Source organism: Vipera ursinii (assembly GCF_947247035.1).
Source record: "Vipera ursinii genome assembly, chromosome: 7".
NCBI lineage: Eukaryota > Metazoa > Chordata > Lepidosauria > Squamata > Viperidae > Vipera > Vipera ursinii.
This window is the reverse complement of record NC_139521.1, coordinates 30,408,266-30,420,974: the sequence shown is the minus strand read 5'-3', so window position 1 is coordinate 30,420,974 and position 12,709 is coordinate 30,408,266.

Sequence of the window (12,709 nt, the reverse complement as noted above, 5' to 3'; positions counted from 1 at the left end):
TGGCCGGTAGTTTCCCATTGACTGGGAGTGAGTTGGCCGGGGCGCGATGTTCGATTTGAGCTGCTAGGAAACTTTGGCGGGCACCCTCTTCCGGCACTCCAAGAGGTAGGGAGAGAAAGGGAAGGAGGGAAGCGTGCACAACAATAGCGTTGGTATTTCCCCCCCCCACCCCCCCGTGCAGCAAAGCTTTTGCTTTCCGTGCGCAATTACGCATCGAGCGGGGCTGTCTCGGAGAGGGAAATAGCCAGACTCTGAAGGACGGGTGTTGTGCGAAGCGGGCAGTTTGGTTTCGGGACTGGGGAGCAGCAAATTAAGCCAGGGTGGTTTGGGGGAAGGCTCTTTCGATCCGTGCCGCTCTTTTGAGAGTTGCCAGGGCGCCATGGCTGCGCCCACGCCACTTTTCTGTTTCACAGAAGGATTAGTCAGGAGAGGAACTTCTCTTTCTCCCCTACCCCGTCCCTCATCTTTTGTTGCTGCTGCTGGGGATGTCCAGATTAGGACATCAGTTGCAGACCATATTCAGCAGCTGTGATGCACCTCCCACTCCTTTTCCTCTTACTTACCTAGTTAAGAGGAGTGCAAAGTTCCTTCGCTGCAGACAACTTGCCTGTGTATGTTTGCCAGCTGGGTCTTTTGGCATGCTCAGCACCAATTCCTATTGGCTTTCGAAAGCCAATAGGCTTTCGAAAGCCAATAGAGGGAGTAGCACAGCTTGTGCAAAAGCTTTTTGTGTGTGTGTGTGCAAAAAAAGGTGCCAGAACGCCGTTCTGAGCGTTCTATGAGAAAAAAAGCCCTGCCCTCTCATATATGTTAACTGCTTAAAGTGGCTAGACAAATACACTTGGAAGCTTATGTTGTCACTGCTAAGGTAAACTTCCAAGGTGAAAAGCTGAAATAGTCTCCTGTCTATTTAGATTGCATTTTAATGTTTCTGCCTACAAATAGTTGAGCACATCTGAAAAGCTATTTGCACATAGTCGAAAATTCATTTTTGAATATGTATACCCATTTCTCTGTTCATTCTGAAGAAGTTGTGTCTATTGGGTTTTGGCTTTATATAAGTATTGCGGTGCTTTAGGCATATTCTGTTCAGCATTTGTTTTTGTTGATATGGCTGTCAAGGCAGAAAATTTTACCTTGGAAAAAAGTATCTATATATTCACACTTTCAACCTGTATCTTTCTAATCCTATTAAGATATATTTGTATGAGTGCTGTCATTTTGCACAATATTCTGAATATTTGCCTTCTTCAACTTTTTCTATTTGGCATATTAAGAAAAAGCAAGTTTTATTTTTCTGATTTTATCGCACAAAAGTATTTAGCCTCACAATTTTTATGCATGATATGGCATAAGTAATTGTCTGTTCTGAGTTCTTAGTTTTTCTTGTTTGCTTAATTTTTTCTATTCTTTTCATAACAACAAACAGTACAAAAATCTTCTTATCACAATATTTTATTTCCTCAATAACCTCTACCGTGTTAAAGACAGCATTAAGATGCAATTATATCCTTTATACCATCTTTTGTAATGTAATTCTCTGAGACATGTTGCTCAGTGCAATCTTAAATAGATGTATTCAAAAACAAGCCATAAAAGCTTTATTCTAAACCATGGTTTCCTAAACATATTTTAATAAATTAATATTACTTGAGTTTGCATGTTAAGTTATAAGCCACGGTTTACAAAACTGTAAGAAGCTATGTTTATATAAAATACCAAACCACATAAAGATTTTATAAGTTAAGTATCCCACCCTACTTCTAGAGCAATATAATTGCCAACAGCAAAGTTATCAGGCCATGAATTTGCTTGTCTGAGACTGTCTCAATGCAGGCAGGACTCTCTCATGGCCAGTCTAAGACTAAGCATCAGTAAAAGTTATTTTGTACCACAGAAATACTTGTGCCTTCTACAGGTATAGAAACATCCCAAGTATGGATGTTATCATTCAGGGAAAATCTAGCCTCTTTCAGTATAGGACAATGTTCACAGGCTTGGATAGAAAAATAATCAGTAATAATTCTTTATCTTATCTGGATTAAACTTTAGTTTATTGTTAAAGATTAGTGTATTAGACTGATAACATTTTATCAAAAGCAAAGCAGAAACTCAACATTTCATTTATAAATGCAATCCATATTCACCTATATTTCCATTAACACCAATAAATTTTGTAAGGAATTTATGAATCCTGTTAAATAGTTTATCTGTTATATGAATTGGGCATATCACTTTTGCTTATGGCAAAATTCATACATTTTTAAGCACTGTTTTCCTGGTGGAAAATCACTCAAAACCATGAAAAGCCTTAAATTTGAGACCAACGAATAATGCATGTTAATTTGCTATTAAATATTCAAACTTGCAAAAACTTTCAAAAATTGATAGAAATTAACAGTCGGGTCCTTTGTATGCATTTTTTAATTTATTGCCTCACTAGCTGAAAATATTTCTATGAAATGCATTTTTTGTTTCTATTTATTTAAATATTATATTTTAATCCAAGCAGAATCTGGAGTTGAATAGGATGGAGAATATTTTTTAAACCAATATTCTTGCAGCATAAAAATTGGCAGCCTACAAGAATTGGTTGCAAGATGGATACAGTCAGATAGGCAAATTCTGTAGTTAGTCTCTTTTTTAGAATCTGGCCCCTAACTGGGCTGTCTCAAAGGGCTGGCCAAGGGAGAGGAGGAAGAGAAGAGTAAGACAGGATGCCAGAGGACTCTTCAAAAGTGGCCTGGAAGAAGTCTCAGCCACAACCTTCCTTTTGTATTCTTCTTAGTGTTACTCCTATGGGAGTTCTGTGCTTTAACTATAAAACAAGAGAAGAAAGAATAGGCCTTCTAGACAAAAAGGATGAGCATTAGATGGCAGAAAAAGACATCAAACTCTTACTCTGTTCTACCATCCAGTGGTAATTCATGGATTGCTCCCTGCTGAATGACTCTGGATTTTTCCAGCACAGATATTGCTGGCCTCACTTACATGATCTGGTCTGTTGAAGATATACAGCAATGAAGGGGCAGGTTCCCTGTCCCCCAAGACAGTGTCATTCATTATGTTTATGCCACTGATTGGATGAACAGAAAAAGAAAAATGCTAGAGTCCCAGAAACAACAGAATAAAATAAAATGGAAAATTGTATACATTGCAATGTTAATTTGATAATAAAATGTTGCTATTTCAAATGAATATCAATGCTTTCATTTACAAAATATGCAATCAGAAATGTTATTTTATGACTGCATATGTTTCTCTACAGTATATATTTTATAGAAATTTTATGTCATTGTTCAAGAGGCAAAAAATTCTGCCTTGGACAATTTTTTGGAGAAAGATCTCTCCTACTCTGCATTTGCCTAGATGGGAAAATAATTTTCAGGACATGAATAAACTTACTGGAATGTTCATTCCACTTTTAGAGTGATGACTTTGGTTACTATTTCAGATCTCTCAAAATCTTATTTTTAGGACACTTTGTAGAGGCAAAGCTTGGCTGTTGTACAGAGAGGTCCACTAAAGATAGGGCTTGTTAGGAACTCACATAGAAAAAATTGCCTAAAGTTTTAGGAGATTCATGGTTTGGTCACGGGGTGGGAAATTTATTTTGCTTGTGGCAACTCAGCCTTTCTAACTGAGTACAGGTAATCCCTAAGTTAGAAGCATTCACTTAATGCTCATTTAAACTTACACAATTAGCGCCCCCCCAGTGTTTACGAGCATCTCCCAAAATTACAAGTATTGCAGCACCGCAGCAGTCATTCACCCTTATGAGTGACTGCAGAGGCTCTGCAACATTCACCCTATTCCCCCCTGCTCCCCACAACAGCTTCTTCCTCCCTTCCTACTGCACCGGAGTTACTTACCTTGCAAATCTATCTTTCCTCTGCTGTGGTTTCTTTCCCCTTGAGGGAGATGAGAGTTGGCATGAAAATTATTATGTATGGGGATAAATAAATACAAGCAGCAACTCACTGTCACCATCAGGTGGCGCTGTACTGTGACAGGATTGGCGGATAAGCGCCCGGCGGGAAAACCATACAAAGGGATTGGCTACCTGTGTACCTAGCCAGGTATATAAGGGGGCACAGGTAGCCCCTGTTGTTCAGTTCAGAGCTTCCTAATAAAGAGCAGCCATGCTGTAACAAGTGTCTATTGTATCGCCATGTGGTTGATGACCCACAACACAATAGTGGTGACGAAGGTGGGATACTGTTTCTCCTAAGGGGCTGAAGTCACTAAGGATCAGACAAAAAGATTTCCCCAAATTTTTGCGGCCGGTGAAGCAAGCGCTTGCGGTCAAAAGCGGAGAACAGGATCAACCATGGCGCAGTATGGACAGATTCCACCATTCAATATGTGGCAGCCTGAGAGATGGGTGTCACACCTGAGCCAGGTAGAAGGGTTCCTGCGGGCTAACCGGATCACTGACGATAGCCAAAAAGCAGCTCTCTTGACCTGTCTGAGTGGCCCAGCAATCCATGATCTGGCCGTTAACCTGTGCGCACCGACGGCAATTGAGGACGTGGCGTACAAGGACATTGTGGAGAAGCTGAACAAACACTTTAAGCTGCAAATGTCTGAACTAGCGTGGCAAGGCCAGTTTGATCAGCGATGCCAGCGGCCAGGGGAGATGGCTTCTGAATTTATCGCAGCTCTGCGGGAAGCCACTCACCTGTGCAAATTTAGTAATCTAGAAGAAAGGCTGTGGGATTGGTTGGTGTGTGGAATCCAGGATAAGCGGCTGCAGCAGCGACTATATGCCTGGCCGACCATCACCCTCCAAGATGCTCAGGATGAGATCTTGGCCAGCGAAGCTGCTGGTGGAGCAATCAACGTGACCCATCAAACCTGACCCAGCAGCCCAGGGGGCTCTGTTCATTTCAGAGAGGCTGCAAATGGCGGAAGTGGGGAAGCGTTGGAGGAGGCTGAGATTGATGTCATAAATCAAAAACAAGGAAGACAGCAAACATGGCGCAACAACATTGGAAGCCAGCGGAAGCCAACAATGACTAGCAAATGCACCAAATGCTGTAGCTGCAGAGAAACCGCTCAAAGGTGTGCTAGTTGCAAGGGAAATCATCCGAGGGTGATATGCAAGTTTAGAATTGCAAAGTGTCGGTCCTACGGCAAGATGGGACACATTGTGGCCATCTGCTAGAATCGCATGCGGGACAGCTTGCATGAACTGCAGTCGATGGACGCATGGCCTAGAGGTACTGAGTCCCCTCATCTCACTTCTCCGCAGCATACCTCCACCAAATTTTATGAGAACCGGATGACCGTGTCTCACACGGAGATACACCGGGTACTCACACCAAAAATAAAAATAGAGGTCTGTTTGCAAGGGGTGCCTTGCAAGATGGAAATTGACTCCAGGTCCACAGTCTCCATAATTTCTTTTGAGACATTTAAAGCAGTTTGCAAACAGTGAGCTCCATTGAAGCCCACCAGCATTCAGTTATCTGATTTCTAGCATGCACCCATTAAGGGAAAGGCCACCATGTTAGTGGGGTTCAAGAACTTCCAGGGTCCTTTGGACATCCTGGTAGCAGAGGGCAGGAGGACCAGTTTAGTGGGGCTTAATTGGTTTGAGGTGCTGGGAATCTCAGAGATTCATAATACCCAGCCCACAAACCTCGATTCCGTCTGCAAAACGTTTGCAGACATATTCAATGGCAAGCTAGGCAAATACACAGGGCCCCCAATTAAGTTTAAGTTGAACCCCAACATCCTTCCTGTAAGAATAAAACCTCGAAGCGTTCCCTTCACTCTCAAACAGAAGATTGAGAGCAAATTGGACAAATTAGTGGACCAGGGGGTGTTAGAACCAGTAGAAGGGGGAGAGTGGGAGACCCCAATAGTCACCCTACTCAAGGCTAACAGAGAAGTAAGAATTTGTGCAGATTATAAGGCCATGGTGAACCAGGCCCTAAATCCAATGCTTACCCGGTCCCGACGGTAAGACACGTCCTCTCCTCACTCCAGGGTGGCACCATCTTTGCCAAGCTCGATCTCGCGCAAGTGTATCAGCAGCTCCCGGTTACCAGGGAAACGGCAGACGCTCAAACAATTGTAACACACAGGGGAGCTTTCAGAGTTAACTGTTTGCAGTTCGGTGACTCTGTAGCCCCTGGAATCTTTCAGGAGGTGATGGAGAGGACTCTGAAGGACATACCTGGAGTATGCCCTTACTTTGATGATGTCTTCATTACTGGAGATTCTGAGGAGGTCCTGGCTGACAGGTTGCAGGCTGTTTTAAGCAGATTCCATTCTGCAGGGCTAAAACTAAAGAAGGACAAATGCAGCATTGGAGTGGCATCCACTGAATTTCTAGGGTTCAGGATTGATGCAAAAGAAATTCACCCCACTGATTCCAAGGTAAGAGCAATTAAGATGGCTCCTACTCCAAAGAACAAAGCTGAATTGCAAGCTTTCCTGGGACTGCTTAATTTCTATCATGCTTTTTTGCCACACAAAGCAGCAATTGCTGAGCCTTTACACAGGCTCTTAGACAAGAAAGCCCCTTGGAACTGGACCAAGGTCCATGAGCATAGTTTTCGGAACCTAAAAGATATTTTGTCCAGTAATTCAACAGTCACACATTTTATAGAAACCAAACTCATCTGCACTGCATGCAATGCATTCCCTATGGGGTGGGCACTGTCCTAAGTCATATAGAGGACAATGTAGAGCAGAGACCCATTGCGTATTACTCCTGAACACTGTCAAGGGCAGAGAGGAATTACGCCCAAATAGATAAGGAGGCCCTGCCAATAGTGTCGGGAGTCAAGAAATTTCATGATTTCTTATATGGCAGGGAATTCACCATTTTTATGGACCATAAACCTCTGTTGGGGTTGTTCACGACTGACAGACAAACCCCACAAATCCTATCCCCCAGGATGCTGAGGTGGTCCATATTTCTTTCGGCATACACGTGCAAACTGGTCCATAAACCAGGAAAGGACATGGGTCATGCGGATGGATTAAGCAGGTTACCAGTAGCCACTGCAGAACTGGATCCAGCGCCTGCTGAGCAGATAATTGCCATCCAGGATCTGCCAGAATGCCCTCTCCATGCTAAGGACATTGCTATTGGTACCACAGCGGACAAAGTTCTGAACAGAGTACAAGTGTGGGTGGCCTCAGGGTGGCAAGAAAAGAGTCCAGGCCCAGAATTACAGGCATTCTTTACGAGGAGGCATAAGCTGTCTTCTCATAATGATGCTTATTGCGGGGTAGCAGGGTCATCATTCCTGAGAAGCTGAGGGATAGGGTCTTACAGTCACTTCATGATGGTCACCCTGGCATAGTCAGGATGAAGGTGTTAGCCAGGAGTACTTGTGGTGGCCGGGCCTTGATAAGGATATCGAGGAACAGGTAGCAGGTTGATACACATGCCAAAGGTCAAGGCCAGAACAGCCGCATGCACCAGTATACAAGTGGGAGGTGACACACAGACTAGGGTCCACATTGATTATGCTTGTCCTTCCTTTTCAAGGTCAAATTTTCCTAGTAGTAGTCGACAGCTACTCCAAATGGCTAGAGGTTGTACCAGTTACTGGTATGACCACGACCAATACAGTCCAGGTGCTCAGGGGACTCATTGCTAACCATGGCCTACCTGATGTGATAGTTTCGGATAATGGCCCACAATTCACATCTGCTGATTTCCACGGTTTTACGAGGGCCAACTTGATTAGACACATCACATCCGCGCCCTTCCACCCATCGTCCAATGGGCAAGCAGAACATATGGTAAGGACGACCAAGGACGCATTGAGGCGCATCTTCAGTGGAGACTGGCATCAAAGGTTGACTCAATTCCTGCTTTCTCAACACACCATGCCATGCACAACCACTGGTAAGAGCCCTGCTGAACTGCGTTGGGACAGAAGGCTCATCACTAAGTTGGACAGACTTCACCCTGACAGAGTGGCCTCAGAGACGGAACAACCCATCCTCACCAGAGAGCTACACACTGGCAACCTGGTTTGGGTCAGAAACTATGGGCTGGGTCATGTGTGAGTTTAGGGGGTGGTGATTGACAGAATGGGGCCATTGTCCTACATTGTAGAGGTGGAGGGGGGCCGTCAGGTCAGGCGACACATTGACCAAATCAGGAAATGGGTTCCTGAAAAGCCACAGGTTGATGGGCCTACCCTTACAATGGGTACTGGGCTGGAGGAGGACCTCACAGACACTGAACTAATACCAGGAAGTTTTGGCAGGACTGAACAACAACTGGAACATCAGGCCCCGGCTCACCAGGACAATGCAGTTGAAGGGGCACAGAGCCAGGCCACAACTCATGACGAGGCGGCCCAGGTCAGTGAGCAAACCCTGAGAAGGTCATCCAGGGCTCATAGGCCACCTGCCTATTTGGAGGACTATGTAAGGACGTAAAGAAGGTCGCAACGTGTCTATTCAGCACCAGGAAGCATGTGTTATAAAATAAAAATTGTTTATTTATTTTTTATTATGGGGGAAGGGGTGTTATGTATGGAGATAAATAAATATAAGCAGCGGCTCACTGTCACCATCAGGTGGCACTGTACTGTGACAGGATTGGTGGATAAGCGCCCGGCGGGAAAACCATACAAAGGGATTGGCTACCTGTGTACCTAGCCAGGTATATAAGGGGGCACAGGTAGCCCCTATTGTTCAGTTCAGAGCTTCCTAATAAAGAGCGGCCATGCTGTAACAAGTGTCTGTTGTATCGCCATATGGTCGAGGACCCACAACACAATAAAAATGCTTTTTGCACCGACAATGGAAGGTCCTGGGTACTGTAATATCAGGCAAATTCAAACACAAATTCTCTGCGAAAGAAATCATGGCCCTCAGAAGTTTCCATTCTGGGGGTAGTGTTTGCTTAGTTTGCATGCCTATGGGGCAAATCATGGAATTAGAGTTAGTTGGGCACAGGAACCAATGTTGTCTGTGGCCAGGGTGTGCTCGCTCATATGTGCTGGCCTTAGTTTGAGGGCAGGAATGAAGCCTTCAACTGAGCGGGGAGGCACCATGGGGAGAGTCGCCTTGCACCTGTGTCCAAGCTGATTGCGGCAGTGGAGGAGCAGCCATCTGAGCAGCCAAGATATCCCCAGCTATCCATCCATTCTGCCCAACCTACTCCTTGCCTGACTGGCTGATGGCACAAATCCTGTTCTTCTCCTTGTTGTCCTTCCCACTCAAGCGGTGACACCCAACCCCAGGGCATCCACAATGCCAAATACTAACTCCCACCCCACCCCACCCAAGGGCATCCACAATGCCAAAAACTAACCCCCACACCAGGGCATCCACAATGCCAAACACTAATTCCCACCCCACCCCAGGGGTAGGGGGGTTAGGATTTGGCATTGTGGATGCCCTGGGGTTGGGTGGGGGTTAGGATTTGGCATTGTGGATTGTGGAATGTTTGTGCTCCAGTGGAGCTATTCAAACACAGGGATTCTGGCATAATCACACTGTGTGTGACTGCACAGAAAAGAACGCTTAATTTCTGAAGTGCTCTATTGGCAATCACGTAGAACTTCCAATTTCATCTTCCTTTGGATAAAAAGTGTTTGAGCGGCAGCAGCTTGAGTTTCTGTGCTCTGTCCTAGTAGAAAGAAGTGGAGGTGCAGAGGTATTGCTCTCAATAAGGCCGGCACACACGAGTGAGCAGCACACCCATGTCCTCTTGAGAGCAATCCTACTCTGTGCCTCCCCTTTCCTCCTTTCGGATGAAACAGAGAAACTCAAGTGGCTGCTGCTGCTTGAGTGGGAAGGATGACAAGGAGAAGAGGAATAAGGATTTGTGCCACCAGCAAGTCAGGCAAGGAGTAGGTTGGGCAGGGTGGGTGACTGGCTAGGGAGGGGAGATCTTGGCTGCTCAGATGGCTACTGCCATTGCCACTTGGATGCAGGTGCAAGGGGACTCTCCCCACAATGCCTCCCCACTCAGTTGAAGGCTTTGTTCCTGCCCTCAAAATAAGGCCAGTGCATGTGATCAAGCACACCATGGACGACATTAGTTCCTGCACCTGGCCAACTCCGATTCCACACTTTGCCCCATAGGCATGCAAACAAAGCAAACACTCTCCCCCCAGAATGGAAGTTTCTGGAGGCTATGATCTCTTTTGCAGAGAATTTGTGTTTGTACTCGCGTGATATTACAGCACCCAGGAGCTTCCATTGTCAGTGCAAAAAGCATTTCCAAGCCAACTCTTCTATCCTTCAAAGGGATATAAACCACGGCAAAGGGGAGACAGATTTTGCAAGATAAGTGACTCCAGTGCAACAGGAAGGGAGGGAGATGCATGAGGTATCTTAGTGGGTCAGGGAGGCCTTGGGGGCCTGGTCCATATCTAGACCCTCCATAGCCTTCCCCAACCTAAGATACCTCATGTGCACTTAATGTTTAATGCATTTTAATGAGCAAGGGAGTGATCTCATTCAAGGTACGAGATTCACTCCAAGTTTTCGAGTTATGAGTGGAATGGGCAGGCTCCGTTACACTCATAACTCGAGGACTACCTGTAATTTATTGTCTTAATATCATAATGAATAAAGCAAGTTTGATGTGAAAAAGAATGAGATAAATATAATGTGATGACTATAAATGCTGTTCTGATGAGTGAAAAAGCAAGAAAAGACTGCCCCCTCTAATGATGCAGAGCAAGAATTGGTGGTTGTGGGGGACTAATACACTACTCTTTCCTTTCCAGGATAATAACTTTCCCAGTTATTGACTCCTGTTGGAGATAGATTGTATGTGGGAGACATCTCCCCTTATCAAAGCAAAATGTTTTCTTCTCCATAGTGCTCCAAATAGCTACTGTATTGTTTCACATTGTTTAAATATACAATGGTCTGCCTCACCTTAGCAATTACTTTTTTCTGGTTTGTTTGTTATTTGGTAATTTATTTATTCATCAAATGTATATGGCTACCTATCCCACAAACAATGAATAGCATACAATGAAACTAAAAGCAATTAATATTTACAAGACAAGTGTAATAATATTATTACAATATTATTGTATAACTTTTCTGTATAATAATTATTGTATTATAATATTGGTTAATAATAATAGTATTATACAATAGCAATAGCACTCAGACTTATATACTGCTTTATAGTGCTTTACACCACTCTCTAAGTGGTTTACAGAGTCAGAATATTGCCCCCAACAAACTGGATCCTTATTTTACTGACCTCAGAAGGATGGAAGGCCATATTGGATGGAAGGGTGGAAGGCCATAGGGGATTAGCCATATTGGAACTAATTCTCATTAACAGAGACGAAATGACAGATGGTGTTGAAGCCACAGGAACCTTGGGGGGAAGTGATCATGCAATATTGGAATTCAACGTTATGGAAGCACAAGCAATAGAACACAGTCAGACTGGAGTCTTGGATTTTAAGAGAGCTAATTTCAATAAACTTAGAGAGAGCTTGGGAAGGATTCCATGGATGAGAATCCTCAAGGGGAAAACAACTCAACAAGCTTGGGAAATTTTGAAAAGTGAGATAATAAAGGCCCAGTCTAGCACAAAACAAACAAAGAAGAAAAATAACAGCTCTCAAAAGAAACCAGCATGGCTGCAAAAAGAACTCTCTGATAAATTGAAAGATAAAAAGGACAAGTATAAAAAGTAGAAAGAGGGGTACATAACTAAGGCAGAATATCAGCAAATAGCCTGAGTCTGCAAGGATGAAGTGAGGAAAGCTAAGGCTCCAAATGAACTAAGGCTTGCGACCAAAATCAAAAATACAACAACAACAACAACAAAAAGCTTCTTTCAACATGTAAAACCAAGAAAAAACTTAAGGAAATGATTGGTCCATTAGTGGGGGAAAGTGGCAAGAAGGTGACAAGCAACAGGGAGAAAGCAGAACTATTTAACTCGTTTTTTGTATCTGTCTTTACATAAAGGGAAAAACAGTCCAACCTATCAAAAACAGTGCCATTAAAAAAAGAATAGAAACACAAGTTAAGATAGGCAAGAAAATGGTAAGTGAGCACCTGTCCAGCCTATATGAGTTGAAATCACCAGGACCAGATGGATTATACCCCAAGGTTCTCAAGGAACTGGCAGATGTGATCTCAGAACCACTGAACTATATTTTTCAAAGATCCTGGAACACTGGGGAACTACCAGAGGCCTGGAAAAGAGCTGATGTAATTCCCATCTTTAAAAAAGGGAAAAAAATAGATCCAGGAAACTACAGACCTATCAGACTGACCTCAATACCTGGAAAGATTCTGGAAAAGATAATCAAACAACGAATCAGTGAACACCTAGAGGCAAACAAAGCCACTAGTAAAAGCCAACATGGGTTTGTCAAAAGCAGATCATGCCAGATAAATCTTATTGCATTCTTTGACCAGGTGACAATTTAGTGGACTAGAGGAATGCTGTGAATATAATTTTCTTGGACTTCAGTAAGGCATTTGATAAAGTAGATCACCAGCAGATGGATTCGTAGCTGGGTGGCCACCCATATTCAACGTGTGGTCCTCAATGGAACAGCATCTACATGGAAGGAAGTGTGTAGTGGGGTGCCCCAGGGCTCTGTTCTAGGCTCAGTGCTCTTCAATATCTTCACCAATGGTTTGGATGAGGGGATAGATGGGGAACTCATCAAATTTGCAGATAATACCAAACTGGCAGAAATAGCCAACACTCCAGAAGACAGGCTTAAGATAC